The following is a 14,078-nucleotide window of genomic DNA, read 5'->3' as shown; positions in this document are numbered from 1 at the left end:
AAGGTGGTAGCTGAGTGGCTGACGATTCACCAGATGATGAATGAGAAGTGACCTGATAATCGGAGTCAGATGGATTAAGAGGTTGACGGAAGAAACCCGCTTTAGGATTTAAATCAATAAAAAGGTCGGAGACCTCGGAGCGGCATTTTCGAACTGGACTGTTCGGTAAACCGGCAGAGGTAACTACCTGGCCACTGTGCCGGGTTGTGCGGCGAGCTTCGTGTTGCTGGGTCTTCATAAGAAATTGGGAATCCAGATAAGCAAGAGGATGAGAAAATTTAACTTTCCGGTTTGCCCGGCGAAATTTTGGCAAAGGCAAGATTTCTGAATCGGAAGAGAGAATGATTACCTCAACGAATCCCGCATTGCTGGCTTCAGCGTCATCCTGACAAGCATCATCATCAATAAGGCATGTAAAAAGCAAGCCAAGTGAATCAAGTTCTACCTCAAGATCCGGATTACCCACATCATCATCAATGGCTGGGTCAGATGAAGCGGTGGTTTTTCTCTTACGAGCTGGTTTCTTGATAACCTTGGTCTTGGGCCGTGTTGGCCGTCCTGCCTTCTCCGTTTTATCTTGCGAAAGCTTCTTGCTCCAAAATGGATTATCACTCTGAGTCAGCAATAATTAAAGGTCAGGCAGATAAAGCAGTAACAGGTTCAATAATAGAGCAATTAAAATCTTACCGCTGGCGGTTCGTTGGTGGTGCAGTAAGGAAGCAGACCGGTTTGGGCACAGAGGTGCTCCGGTTCATTCAACATCTTCTTTACAGATTCGGTGACTTCGTCGTCGGAGATTTGAATTTTGATATGTCGGAGTGGGTCATCAACGCTGCCAGTGTATGTGCACATCAAACCGGGGCGCCGGCTTAGAGGCAGAATGCTCCATGATATCCAGCAGCGTGCAAGGTCTATTCCTGTTAAACCATTGGCCATGAAGGCCCGGAGCTTGGACAGTTGAGGAGCATATTTAATTCTCTCCTTGGCGCTTAGCCTTTGTGGAAAAGGGTGAGTGTTGCTGAGCCGTTCCGGACGGAAGCCAGGCAAGGGATTTTCATTGTCAGGGGAAGTATCCTTGCAATAAAACCAAGTTGCGTTCCACTCCTTGGGGTGAGTATGGAGTTTGATGTGGGGATAGGTGATTTCCTTCCTCTTCTGAATGGCCATACCGCCCAGTTCGGTATTAGGGCTGTCGGTGAATTCGGTACGGCGGTTCAGATGAAAGAGATCTCTAAATAACTCGACTGAAGGCTCATCTTGAAGGTATGCCTCAGAAAGTACTTGAAAGTGACATAGATTGGTGACGGAGTTGGGGCCAATATCCTGTGGATGGAGTTGAAAGTTGGCTAACACATCCCGATAAAATTTAGAGCCGGGCGGTTTGAAGCCCCGGGCCATATGATCTGCGAAGACCACGACCTCTCCTTCCTGGGGCGTGGGAGGGCATTCATCTCCAGGAACCCTCCAGTGGATCGTATCTTTACTATCCAAAGCACCGATCAGGACTAGATCGTCCAACTGTGATTCTGTGACGCGAGAGGGAACCCAGTTGCACTCATACACTTGTTTTGCCATGATGAGATCTACAAGAAATAGGTAATCCGGTTCAAGGACATGCCGGATAAAAAGGTGTTAATCTAACTACGATAAACCGGTGGCCGTGCCTATAAACCGGTTTTCTACAATGCGGCGTCAAAATGATTCTGGCGGTTCAACCAGGGGACTAATGATATATACCGGTTTAGCAGTTTTTCTATGGTAAAGTTAAACCGCCTGACCTAGGCGTCGGAAGCAATTGAAGCTATGGATAATTATGTATGCAGAAACAAGTTTCACAAAATCTTGTTACAGCCGCGGATCTACAGCAAGCTCACAAAACAGGAAATATCTCGAAGAGTAAGGCGGAAACAGAAGTGAACCATTGAGCGGATATGTGCGGGAGATCTATGGGATTAGATGAGAAGTTGCAAGCGGAGGCTTAGGGATCGCTACTGAATACAGCAAGAGTTCGCGGATTCATTCAAGATCAGAGAACAGATATGAGCACGTGATGAACACAGCACGAACACGGAACCCTAAGAACGGATCTAGGTTAAGAAGAGGAGAAAGCTTACTGGGAACGGAGAAGATGCGGAACGATACCGCAGTGCTCTGGTGCGCTCAGGTTGATGCAGCGGCCCAAGACGAAGCAGAGGTCGATGGTGGCGACGGAGCTCCGAGGCTGGCGACGCGAGGAAGACGAAGAAGAAGAGATGAGGGGAAAAGAAAGGAGATGACCCTTCGGTCTTATTTATAAGGCAACAGAGTTAGGTCAAGCGCGCGGATCCAGGAGCTGCCGTTAAAAGAGGGCGTTATAAATGACAAATTTCATGATGACGTCATGCCGGTTTACAACAACCAGAAATGATGACAACATGGCGGTTTACCAATTACCAGAAGATGTCCAAGATACAAAGATTTTGTGAAGGATTGACATGAACCAGTTCAAATCAATCTGGGGCCTAATGTTGGGGATATTGCCACTAGGCGTAAACCGGCCTACTTGGGCCGGGTTAACTTCATAGTGGTATAAGCAGGTGAAGGCCCAAGGCCTATAGTCGGTTTAGAATCTGTAGCCGTAAACCGACCTGATGTATAACTTGTATTGTAAGTTAGGAATAGAGAGATACCAACCGGGATACGAATATGAACCGGTTGGGACTCTATGGACCGACGGGCGTCACCCGTGTATATAAGGGGACGACCCGGCGGCGGTTCAGGAGAGACAACGACAACAACTCGAGTCTAGGCGAAGCTTGTTTGCTCCCTAGCCATCGAAACCACATCAATTCCATCACAACTAGACGTAAGCTTTTACCTTCATCGAAGGGGCCGAACTAGTATAAACCCCTCGTGTCTTTGTGTCCGCTTTAACCCCTTCCAGTAAACTCGTAGCGATGGCTCCACGACTAAGTCCTTTCGCTAGGACATCTACCGTGACAAATCCACGATAGGTTCATTACCAGATTGTGTTTCAGCATCAGACATAGATATATCATTTGGATTATCAGGTGGTTCAACAATGGGTTCACTAGAAGTTTGCACAGTTCTATCATTTTTCTTTTCTTCCTTTTAGAAGAACTAGGAACATCAATATTATTTCTCTGAGAATCTTGCTCGATTCTCTTAAGGTGGCCTTCAGGATACAAAGGTTCCTGAGTCATTCTACCAGTTCTAGTAGCCACTCTAACAGCATAATCATTTTTCTTACTATTAATTTCATCAAGCACTTCTTTTTGAGCTTTAAGTACTTGTTCTACTTGCGTGGTAACCATAGAAGCATGTTTGCTAACAAGTTTAAGTTCACCTTTAATATTGGCCATATAATCACCCAAGCGTCTAATCATATAAGCATTTTCTTTTAATTGTCTACCAAAATAAGCATTGAAGTCATCTTGCTTATACATAAAGTTATCAAACTCATCCAAGCACTGAGTAGAAATTTTAGTAGGAGGAACTTCATCTTTATCATATCTATAGAGAGAATTTACCTTTACTACCTGTGTCGGGATATCGGGGTCAGGAGGTTCTTCAGCAAATAAGTGATCAAGATCATATGTTTCTTCAATAGGTGGTATATTAAGACCATGTATTTCTTCAATAGGAGGTAAATTCTTAACATCTTGAGCTTTAATACCTTTTTCTTTCATAGATTTCTTTGCCTCTTGCATATCTTCAGGACTGAGAAATAGAATACCTCTTTTCTTCGGAGTTGGTTTAGAAATAGAATACCTATTTTCATTTGTCAACATATTATTCAATAGAATTTCAGCTTCATCCGGTGTTCTTTCCCTGAAAAGATAACCAACACAACTATCCAGGTAATCTCTGGAAGCATCGGTTAGTCCATTATAAAAGATATCAAGTATTTCGGGTTTCTTGAGAGGATGATCAGGCAAAGCATTAAGTAACTTGAGAAGCCTCCCCCAAGCTTGTGGGAGACTCTCTTCTTTAATTTGCACAAAGTTGTATATTTCCCTCAAAGCAGCTTGTTTCTTATGAGCGGGGAAATATTTAGCAGAGAAGCAATAAATCATATCCTGGGCACTACGCACACAACCAGGATCAAGAGAATTAAACCATATCTTAGCATCACCCTTTAATGAGAACGGAAATATTTTGAGTATATAAAAATAACGCGATCTCTCATCATTAGTAAATAGGGCAGCTATATTATCTAACTTAGTAAGATGTGCCACAACAGTTTCAGATTCATAGCCATAAAACGGATCAGATTCAACCAAAGTAATTATATCAGGATCAACAGAGAATTCATAATCCTTATCAGGAACACATATAGGTGAAGTAGCAAACGCAGGGTCGGGTCTCATTCTATCTCTAAGTGATTCTTTGTTCCATTTAATTAATAACCTCTTAAGCTCATATCTATCCTTGCAAGCGAAAATAGCGGCAGAATATTCCTTATCAAAAAGATAACCTTCAGGGATAACAAGCATATTTTCATCATCACTATCATCATCATATTCAGATTCAATAATTTCTTTTTCTCTAGCCCTAGCAATTTGTTCATCAAGAAATTCACTAAGGGGCACAATAGTATCAGGCATAGAAGCAGTTTCATCATAAGTATCTTGCATAGCAGAAGTGGCATCATCAATAACATGTCACATATCAGAACGAATAGCAGAAGCAGGTGTAGGTGTCGCTAGCTTACTCATAACAGAAGGTGAATCAAGTGCAGAGCTAGATGGCAGTTCCTTACCTCCCATCGTAGTTGAGGGATAGATCTTGGTTTTTGGATCTCTCAAGTTCTTCATAATAATAAGCAGATATAAATCCCAAGTGACTCAAAGAATAGAGCTATGCTCCCCGGTAACGGTGCCAGAAATTAGTCTTGATAACCCACAAGTATAGGGGATCGCAACAGCTTTCGAGGGTAGAGTATTCAACCCAAATTTATTGATTCTACACAAGGGAAGCCAAAGAATATTCACAAGTATTAGCAGTTGAGTTGTCAATTCAACCACACCTGGAAACTTAGTATCTGCAGCAAAGTGTTTAGTAGCAAAGTAATATGATAGTAGTGGTAGCGGCAACAAAAGTAAAGACACCAAAAGTAATGTTTTTGGTATTTTGTAGTGATTGTAACAGTAGCAACGGAAAAGTAAATAAGCGTAAACCAGTATATGGAAAACTCGTAGGCACCGAATCAGTGATGGATAATTATGCCGGATGTGGTTCATCATGTAACAGTCATAACATAGGGTGACACAGAACTAGCTCCAATTCGTCAATGTAATGTAGGCATGTATTCCGTATATAGTCATACGTGCTTATGGAAAAGAACTTGCATGACATCTTTTGTCCTACCCTCCCGTGGCAGCGGGGTCCTATTGGAAACTTAGGGATATTAAGGCCTCCTTTTAATAGAGAACCGGAACAAAGCATTAGCACATAGTGAATACATGAACTCCTCAAACTATGGTCATCACCGGGAGTGGTCCCGATTATTGTCACTTCGGGGTTGCCGGATCATAACACATAGTAGGTGACTATAGACTTGCAAGATAGGATCTAGAACTCTCATATATTGATGAAAACATAATGGGTTCAGATCTGAAATCATGGCACTCGGGCCCTAGTGACAAGCATTAAGCATAGCAAAGTCATAGCAACATCAATCTCAGAACATAGTGCATACTAGGGATCAAACCCTAACAAAACTAACTCGATTACATGATAAATCTCATCCAACCCATCACCGTCCAGCAAGCCTACAATGGAATTACTCACGCACGGCGGTGAGCATCATGAAATTGGTGATGGAGGATGGTTGATGATGACGACGGCGACGAATCCCCCTCTCCGGAACTCCGAACGGACTCCAGATCAGCCCTCCCGAGAGGTTTTAGGGCTTGGCGGCGGCTCCGTATCGTAAAATGTGATGATTTCTTCTCTCTGATTTTTTTCTCATCGAAACTCAATATATGGAGGTGGAGTTGGAGTTGGAGACGCAACAGGGGGCCCACGAGGTAGGGGGCGCGCCCTAGGGGGGCGGGCACCCCCACTCTCGTGAGAAGGGTGTGGGCCCCCTGGTGTTCATATTTGGCGAGGATTTTTATTATTTTTTCTAAGACCTCCCGTGGAGTTTCAAGTCATTCCGAGAATATTTGCTTTCTGCACATAAAACAACATCGTGGTAATTCTGCTGAAAATAGCGTCACTCCGGGTTAGTTCCATTCAAATCATACAAGTTAGAGTCCAAAACAAGGGCAAAAGTGTTTGGAAAAGTAGATACGACGAAGACGTATCACGCCCACCCCGTGGGCGCGCCCCCTGCCTCGTGGACAACCCGGAGGTCCACCGATGTACTTCTTCCTCCCATATATACCCATATAACCTAAAAACATCGGGGGGCACAATAGATCAGGAGTTCCGCCGCCAGAGGCCTCCGTAGCCACCGAAAGCCAATTTAGACCCGTTCCGGCACCCTGCCGGAGGGGGAATCCCTCTCCGGTGGACATCTTCATCATTCCGGTGCTCTCCATGACAAAGAGGGAGTAGTTATGCCTTGGGGCTGGGGTATGTACCAGTAGCTATGTGTTTGATCTCTCTCTTGTGTTCTTGAGGTGGTACGATCTTGATGTATCGCGAGCTTTGCTATTATAGTTGGATCTTATGATGTTTCTCCCCCTATACTCTCTTGTAATGGATTGAGTTTTCTCTTTGAAGTTATCTTATTGGATTGAGTCTTTAAGGATTTGAGAACACTTGATGTATGTCTTGCGTGGGATAACCGTGGTGACAATGGGTTATTCTATTGATTCACTTGATGTATGTTTTGGTGATCAACTTGCGGGTTCCGCCCATAAACCTATGCATAGGGGTTGGCACACGTTTTCGTCTTGACTCTCCAGTAGAAACTTTGCGGCACTCTTCGAAGTACTTTGTGTTGGTTTGAATAGATGAATCTGAGATTGTGTGATGCATATCGTATAATCATACCCACAGATACTTGAGGTGACATTGGAGTATCTAGGTGACATTAGGGTTTTGGTTGATTTGTGTCTTAAGGTGTTATTCTAGTATGAACTCCATGATAGATTGAATGGAAAGAATAGCTTCATGTTATTTTACTACGGACTCTTGAATATATCGATCAGAAAGAATAACTTTGAGGTGGTTTCGTACCCTACCATAATCTCTTCGTTTGTTCACCGCTATTAGTGACTTTGGAGTGACTCTTTGTTGCATGTTGAGGGATAGTTAGGTGATCCAATTATGTTATTATAGTTGAGAGAACTTGTAGTAGTGAAAGTATGAACCCTAGGCCTTGTTTCAACACATTGCAATACCGTTTGTGCTCTCTTTTATCATTAGTTACCTTGCTGTTTTTACATTTTCAGATTACAAAAACCTTTATCTACCATCCATATACCACCTATATCACCATCTCTTCACTGAACTAGTTCACATATACAATTTACCATTGTATTGGGTGTGTTGGGGACACAAGAGACTCCTTATTATTTGGTTGCAGGGTTGCTTGAGAGAGACCATCTTCATCCTACGCCTCCTACCGATTGATAAACCTTAGGTCATCGACTTGAGAGAAATTTGCTACTGTCCTACAAACCTCTGCACTTGGAGGCCCAACTACGTCTACAAGAAGAAGGTTGTGTAGTAGGCATCAAGCTCTTTTGTGGCGCCGTTGCCGGAGAGGTTAGCGCTTGAAGGTATATCTTTAGATCTTGCAATCGAATCTTTTTGTTTCTTGTTTTATCACTAGTTTAGTTTATAAAAGAAAATTATAAAAATAAATATGGAATTGAGTTTGCCTCATACACTTCATCTTTTTAATATCTTTCGTGAGTATGATGGAAGGAAAATTGTGCCAAAGTGTTAGAAGAAGAATGCATTCAAATGTTTGGCACTAAATATTTGAATGATGAGCATGATTGCAATGCTGTTAGTATGAATTCCTTGAATATCTATGATGCTAATGATATGCAAAGCCACAAGCTTGGGGATGGTATGTCTGATGGAGATGATATTTTTTGTCCCCCAAGTTTTGATGAGCAAATTTATTATGATAGCATGCCTCCTGTTTATGATTATTATATTGATGAATGTGGTTTTGGAGAGGTCATGACTTTATTTAGTGATGAATCCACTATTTCGGAAGAGGTTCCAATTGATTATGAGAACAAAGTTGATATCTATGATGATTATTGTGATGACATGTATGCTTTAAAGAATAATGATATCCATGAAACTTGTCATCATGATTTTAATTTTCAATTGGATTATGCCTCACATGATAGTTATTTTGTTGAGTTTGCTCCCACTACTATCCATGACAATAAATTTGCTTATGTGGAGAGTAATATAGTCACTATGCTTGTAGATCATGAAAAGAATGCTTTATGTGATGGTTATGTTGTTGAATTTGTTCATGATGCTACTGAAAATTATTATGAGGGAGGGATATATGCTTGTAGGAATTGCAATAATATCAAGTTCCCTCTCCATGTGCTTAAAGTTTTAAAGTTATGCTTGTTTTGGCTTCCTATGCTAGTTGATTATTGTTCCCACAAGTTGTTTGCTCACAAAATCCCTATGCATAGGAAGTGGGTTAGACTTAAATGTGCTAGTCATATTCTTCAAGATGCTCTCTTTATGTTACAATTCTTATCTTTTATGTGAGCCTCGTTGAAATCATCATGCCTAGCTAGGGGCGTTAAACGATAGCGCTTGTTGGGAGATAACCCAATTTTATTTTTGTTCCTTGCTTTTTGTTCCTGTTTAGTAATAAATAATTCATCCAGCCTCTGTTTAGATGTGGTTTTATGCTTTTAATTAGTGTTGTGCCAAGTAGAACCTTTGGGAAGACTTGGGGAAAGTCTTTGCGATCATGCTGTAAAAAACAGAAACTTTAGCGCTCACGAGAATTGCTGCCATTTTTTATTTGAGAGTGATATTTAGTTAATTCTTTTTGCAGATGATTAATAGATAAATTCCTCACGTCCATCAATTTATTTTAGAATTTTTGGGGTTCCAGAAGTTTGCGTTAGTTACAGATTACTATAGACTGTTCTGTTTTTGACAGATTCTGTTTTTCGTGTGCTGTTTACTTATTTTGATGAATCTATGGCTAGTAAAAGAGTTTATAAGCCATAGAGAAGTTGGAATACAGTAGCTTTAACACAAATATAAATAAATAATGAGTTCATTACAGTACCTTGAAGTGGTGTGATACGTCTTCAACGTATCTATAATTTTTTATTGTTCCATGCTATTATATTATCAACCTTGGATGTTTTATATGCATTTATATGATTTTTGGGACAAACCTATTAACCCAGAGCCCAGTGCCAGTTTTTGTTTTTTCCTTGTTTTAGAGTATCGCAGAAAAGGAAAATCAAATGGAGTCCATTGACCTAAAACTTCACGGAACTTATTTTTGGACTAGAAGAAGCCCATGGAGTATCGGAGATGGACCAGGAGAGTCCCGGGCTGCCCACGAGGGTGGGGGGCGCGCCCACCCCCCTGGGCGCGCCCCCTGCCTCCTGGACAGCCCGGAGGTCCACCGACGTACTTCTTCCTCCCATATATACCCATATACACTAAAAACTTCGGGGAGCACAATAGATCGGGAGTTCCGCCGCAAGAAGCCTCCGTAGCCACCAAAAACCAATCTAGACCTGTTCCGGCACCCTGCCGGAGGGGGCAATCCCTCTCCGATGGCCATCTTCATCATCCCGGTGCTCTCCATGGCGAGGAGGGAGTAGTTCTCCCTCGGGGCTGAGGGTATGTACCAGTAGCTATGTGTTTCATCTCTCTCTCTCTCTCGTGTTCTTGAGGTGGTACGATCTTGATGTATCGCGAGCTTTGCTATAATAGTTGGATCTTATGATGTTTCTCCCCCTCTACTCTCTTGTAATGGATTGAGTTTTCCCTTTGAAGTTATCTTATCGGATTGAGTCTTTAAGGATTTGAGAACACTTGATGTATGTCTTGCGTGGGATACCCGTGGTGACAATGGGGTATTCTATTGATCCACTTGATTTATGTTTTGGTGATCAACTTGCGGGTTCCGCCCATGAACCTGTGCATAGGGGTTGGCACATGTTTTCGTCTTGACTCTCCGGTAGGAACTTTGGGGCACTCTTTGAAGTTCTTTGTGTTGGTTGAATAGATGAATATGAGATTGTGTGATGCATATCGTATAATCATACCCACGGATACTTGAGGTGACATTGGAGTATCTAGGTGACATTAGGGTTTTGGTTGATTTGTGTCTTAAGGTGTTATTCTAGTACGAACTCTATGATAGATTGAACGGAAAGAATAGCTTCATGTTATTTTACTACAGACTCTTGAATAGATCCATCAGAAAGCATAACTTGGAGGTGGTTTCGTACCCTACCAGAATCTCTTCGTTTGTTCACCGCTATTAGTGACTTTGGAGTGACTCTTTGTTGCATGTTGAGGGCTAGTTATATGATTCAATTATGTTAATATTGTTGAGAGGACTTGCACTAGTGAAAGTATGAACCCTAGGCCTTGTTTCAACGCATTGCAATACCGTTTGTGCTCACTTCTATCATTAGTTACCTTGCTGTTTTTATATATTCAGATTACAAAAACCTATATCTACTATCCATATTGCACTTGTATCACCATCTCTTCGCCGAACTAGTGCACATATACAATTTACCATTGTATTGGGTGTGTTGGGGACACAAGAGACTCTTTGTTATTTGGTTGCAGGGTTGTTTGAGAGAGACCATCTTCACCCTACGCCTCCCACGGATTGATAAACCTTAGGTCACCCACTTGAGGTAAATTTGCTACTGTCCTACAAACCTCTGCACTTGGAGGCTCAACAACGTCTACAAGAAGAAGGTTGTGTAGTAGACATCATGGTGTTTTGTTTTCTTTCGCTAACGGAGCTTACGAGTTTTCTGTTAAGTTTTGTGTTGTGAAATTTTCAAGTTTTGGGTAAGGATTCGATGGACTATGGAATAAGGATTGGCAAGAGCCTAAACATGGGGATTCCCAAGGCACCCCAAGGTAATATTCAAGGACAACCAAGAGCCTAAGCTTGGGGATGCCCCGAAAGGCATCCCCTCTTTCGTCTTCGTTCATCGGTAACTTTACTTGGAGCTATACTTTTATTTACCACATGATATGTGTTTTGCTTGGAGTGTCATTTTTTATTATTTAGTTTTTCTTGCGGTTTGAATAAAATACCAAGATCTGAAATTCTTAAATGTTAGAGAGTCTTCATATAGTTGCATAATTATTCGACTACTCATTAATCTTCACTTATATCTTTTGGAGTAGTTTGTCATTTGCTCTAGTGCTTCACTTATATATTTTTAGAGAACGGTAGTGGTTTTATTTTATAGAAATAGATGAACTCTCGTGCTTCACTTATATTATTTTGAGAGTCTCTAAACAGCATGGTAGTTTGCTTTGGTTATGAATTTAGTCCTAATATGATGGGCATCCAAGAGGGATATAATAAAAACTTTCATATAAGTGCATTGAATACTAAGAGAAGTTTGATGCTTGATAATTGTTTTGAGATATGGAGATGGTGATATTAGAGTCATGCTAGTTGAGTAGTTGTGAATTTGATAAATACTTGTGTTGAAGTTTGTGCTTCCTGTAGCATGCACGTATGGTGAACCGTTATGTGACGAAGGCGGAGCATGATTTATTTATTGATTATCTTCCTTATGAGTGGCGGTCGGGGACGAGCGATGGTATTTTCCTACCAATCTGTCCTCCTAGGAGCATGCATGTAGTACTTTGTTTCGATAACTAATAGATTTTTGCAATAAGTATGTGAGTTCTTTATGACTAATGTTGAGTCCATGGATTATACGCACTCTCACCCTTCCACCATTGCCAGCCTCTCTAGTACCGCGCAACTTTCACCGGTACCATAAACCCACCATATATCTTCCTCAAAACAACCACCATACCTATCTATTATGGCATTTCCATAGCCATTCTAAGATATATTGTCATGCAACTTTCCACCGTTCCGTTATTATGACACGCTTCATCATTATCATATTGCTTTGCATGATCATGTAGTTGACATCGTATTTATGGCAAAGCCACCATTCATAATTCTTCCATACATGTCACTCTTGAGTCATTGCACATCCCCGTACACCGCCGGAGGCATTAATATAGAGTCATATTTTGTTCTAAGTATCGAGTTGTAATTCTTGAGTTGTAAGTAAATAAAAGTGTGATGATCATCATTATTAGAGCATTGTCCCGGTGAGGAAAGGATGATGGAGACTATGATTCCCCCATAAGTCGGGATGATACCCCGGATGAAAAAAAAAAGAGAAAAAAAGAGGCCATCAAAAAGAGAAAAGGCCCAAATAAAAAAATAAAAAAATGAGAGAAAAAGAGAGAAGGGGCAATGCTACTATCCTTTTACCACACTTGTGCTTCAAAGTAGCACCATGATCTTCATGATAGAGAGTCTCCTATGTTGTAAGTTTAATATACTAGTGGGAATCTTTCATTATAGAACTTGGCTTGTATATTCCAATGATGGGCTTCCTCAAAATGCCCTAGGTCTTCGTGAGCAAGCGAGTTGGATGCACACCCACTAGTTTCTTTTGTTGAGCTTTCATACATTTATATCTCTAGTACATCCGTTGCATGGCAATCCTTACTCACTCACGTTGATATATATTGATGGGCATCTCCATAGCCCGTTGGTGGACCTAGTTGATGTGAGACTATCTTCTCCTTTTTGTCTTCTCCACAACCACCATTTTATTCCACCTATAGTGCTATGTCCAAGGCTCACGCTCATGTATTGCTTGAAGATTGAAAAAGTTTGAGAACATCAAAAGTAAGAGACAATTGCTGAGCTTGTCATCGGGGTTGTGCATGATATAAATATTTTGTGTGGTGAAGATAGAGCATAGCGAGACTATATGATTTTGTAGGGATAGCTTTCTTTGGCCATGTTATTTTGAGAAGACATGATTACTTGGTTAGTATGCTTGAAGTATTATTATTTTTATGTCAATATTAAACTTTTGTCTTGAATCTTATGGATCTGAATATTCTTGCCACAATAAAGAGAACTACATGGATAAATATGTTAGGTAGCATTCCACATCAAAAATTCTGTTTTATCATTTACCTACTCGAGGATGAGCAGGAACTAAGCTTGGGGATGCTCATACTTCTCCAACGTATCTATAATTTTTGATTGTTCCATGCTATTATATTATCAACATTGGATGTTTTATATGCATTTATATGCTATTTTATATGATTTTTGGGACTAACCTATTAACCTAGAGCTCAGTGCCAGTTTGTGTTTTTTCCTTGTTTTACAGTATCGTAGAAAAGGAAAATCAAACGGAGTCCAATTCACCTGAAACTTCACGGAAATTATTTTTGGACCAGAAGAAGCCCACGGAGTATCGGAGTTGGACCAGGAGAGTCCCGACCTGCCCACGAGGGTGGGGGGCGCGCCCACCCACCCTGGGCACACCCCCTGCCTCGTGGATAGCCCGGAGGTCCACCGACGTACTTCTTCCTCCCATATATGCCCATATACCCTAAAAGCTTCGGGGGGCACAATAGATTGGGAGTTCCGCCGCCAAAAGCCTCTGTAGCCACTGAAAGCCAATCTAGACCCATTCTGGCACCCTGTCGGAGGGGGAATCCCTCTCCTGTGGCCATCTTCATCATCCCGGTGCTCTCCATGACGAGGAGGGAGTAGTTATCCCTCGGGGCTGAGGGTATGTACCAATAGCTATGTGATTCATCTCTCTCTCTCTCTCTCTCTCATGTTCTTGAGGTGGTACGATCTTGATGTATCGCGAGCTTTGCTATTATAGTTCGATCTTATGATGTTTCTCCCCTCTACTCTCTTGTAATGGATTGAGTTTTCTCTTTGAAGTTATCTTATCGAATTGAGTCTTTAAGGATTTGAGAACACTTGATGTATGTTCTGCATGGGATAACCGTGGTGACAATGGGTTATTCTATTGATTCACTTGATGTATGTTTTGGTGATCAAC

Source organism: Triticum dicoccoides, chromosome 2A (genome assembly GCF_002162155.2).
Source record: "Triticum dicoccoides isolate Atlit2015 ecotype Zavitan chromosome 2A, WEW_v2.0, whole genome shotgun sequence".
Classification (NCBI taxonomy): Eukaryota; Viridiplantae; Streptophyta; class Magnoliopsida; order Poales; family Poaceae; genus Triticum; species Triticum dicoccoides.
The sequence above is the reverse complement of the archived record's forward strand: the minus strand, read 5'-3'. Positions refer to the sequence as shown.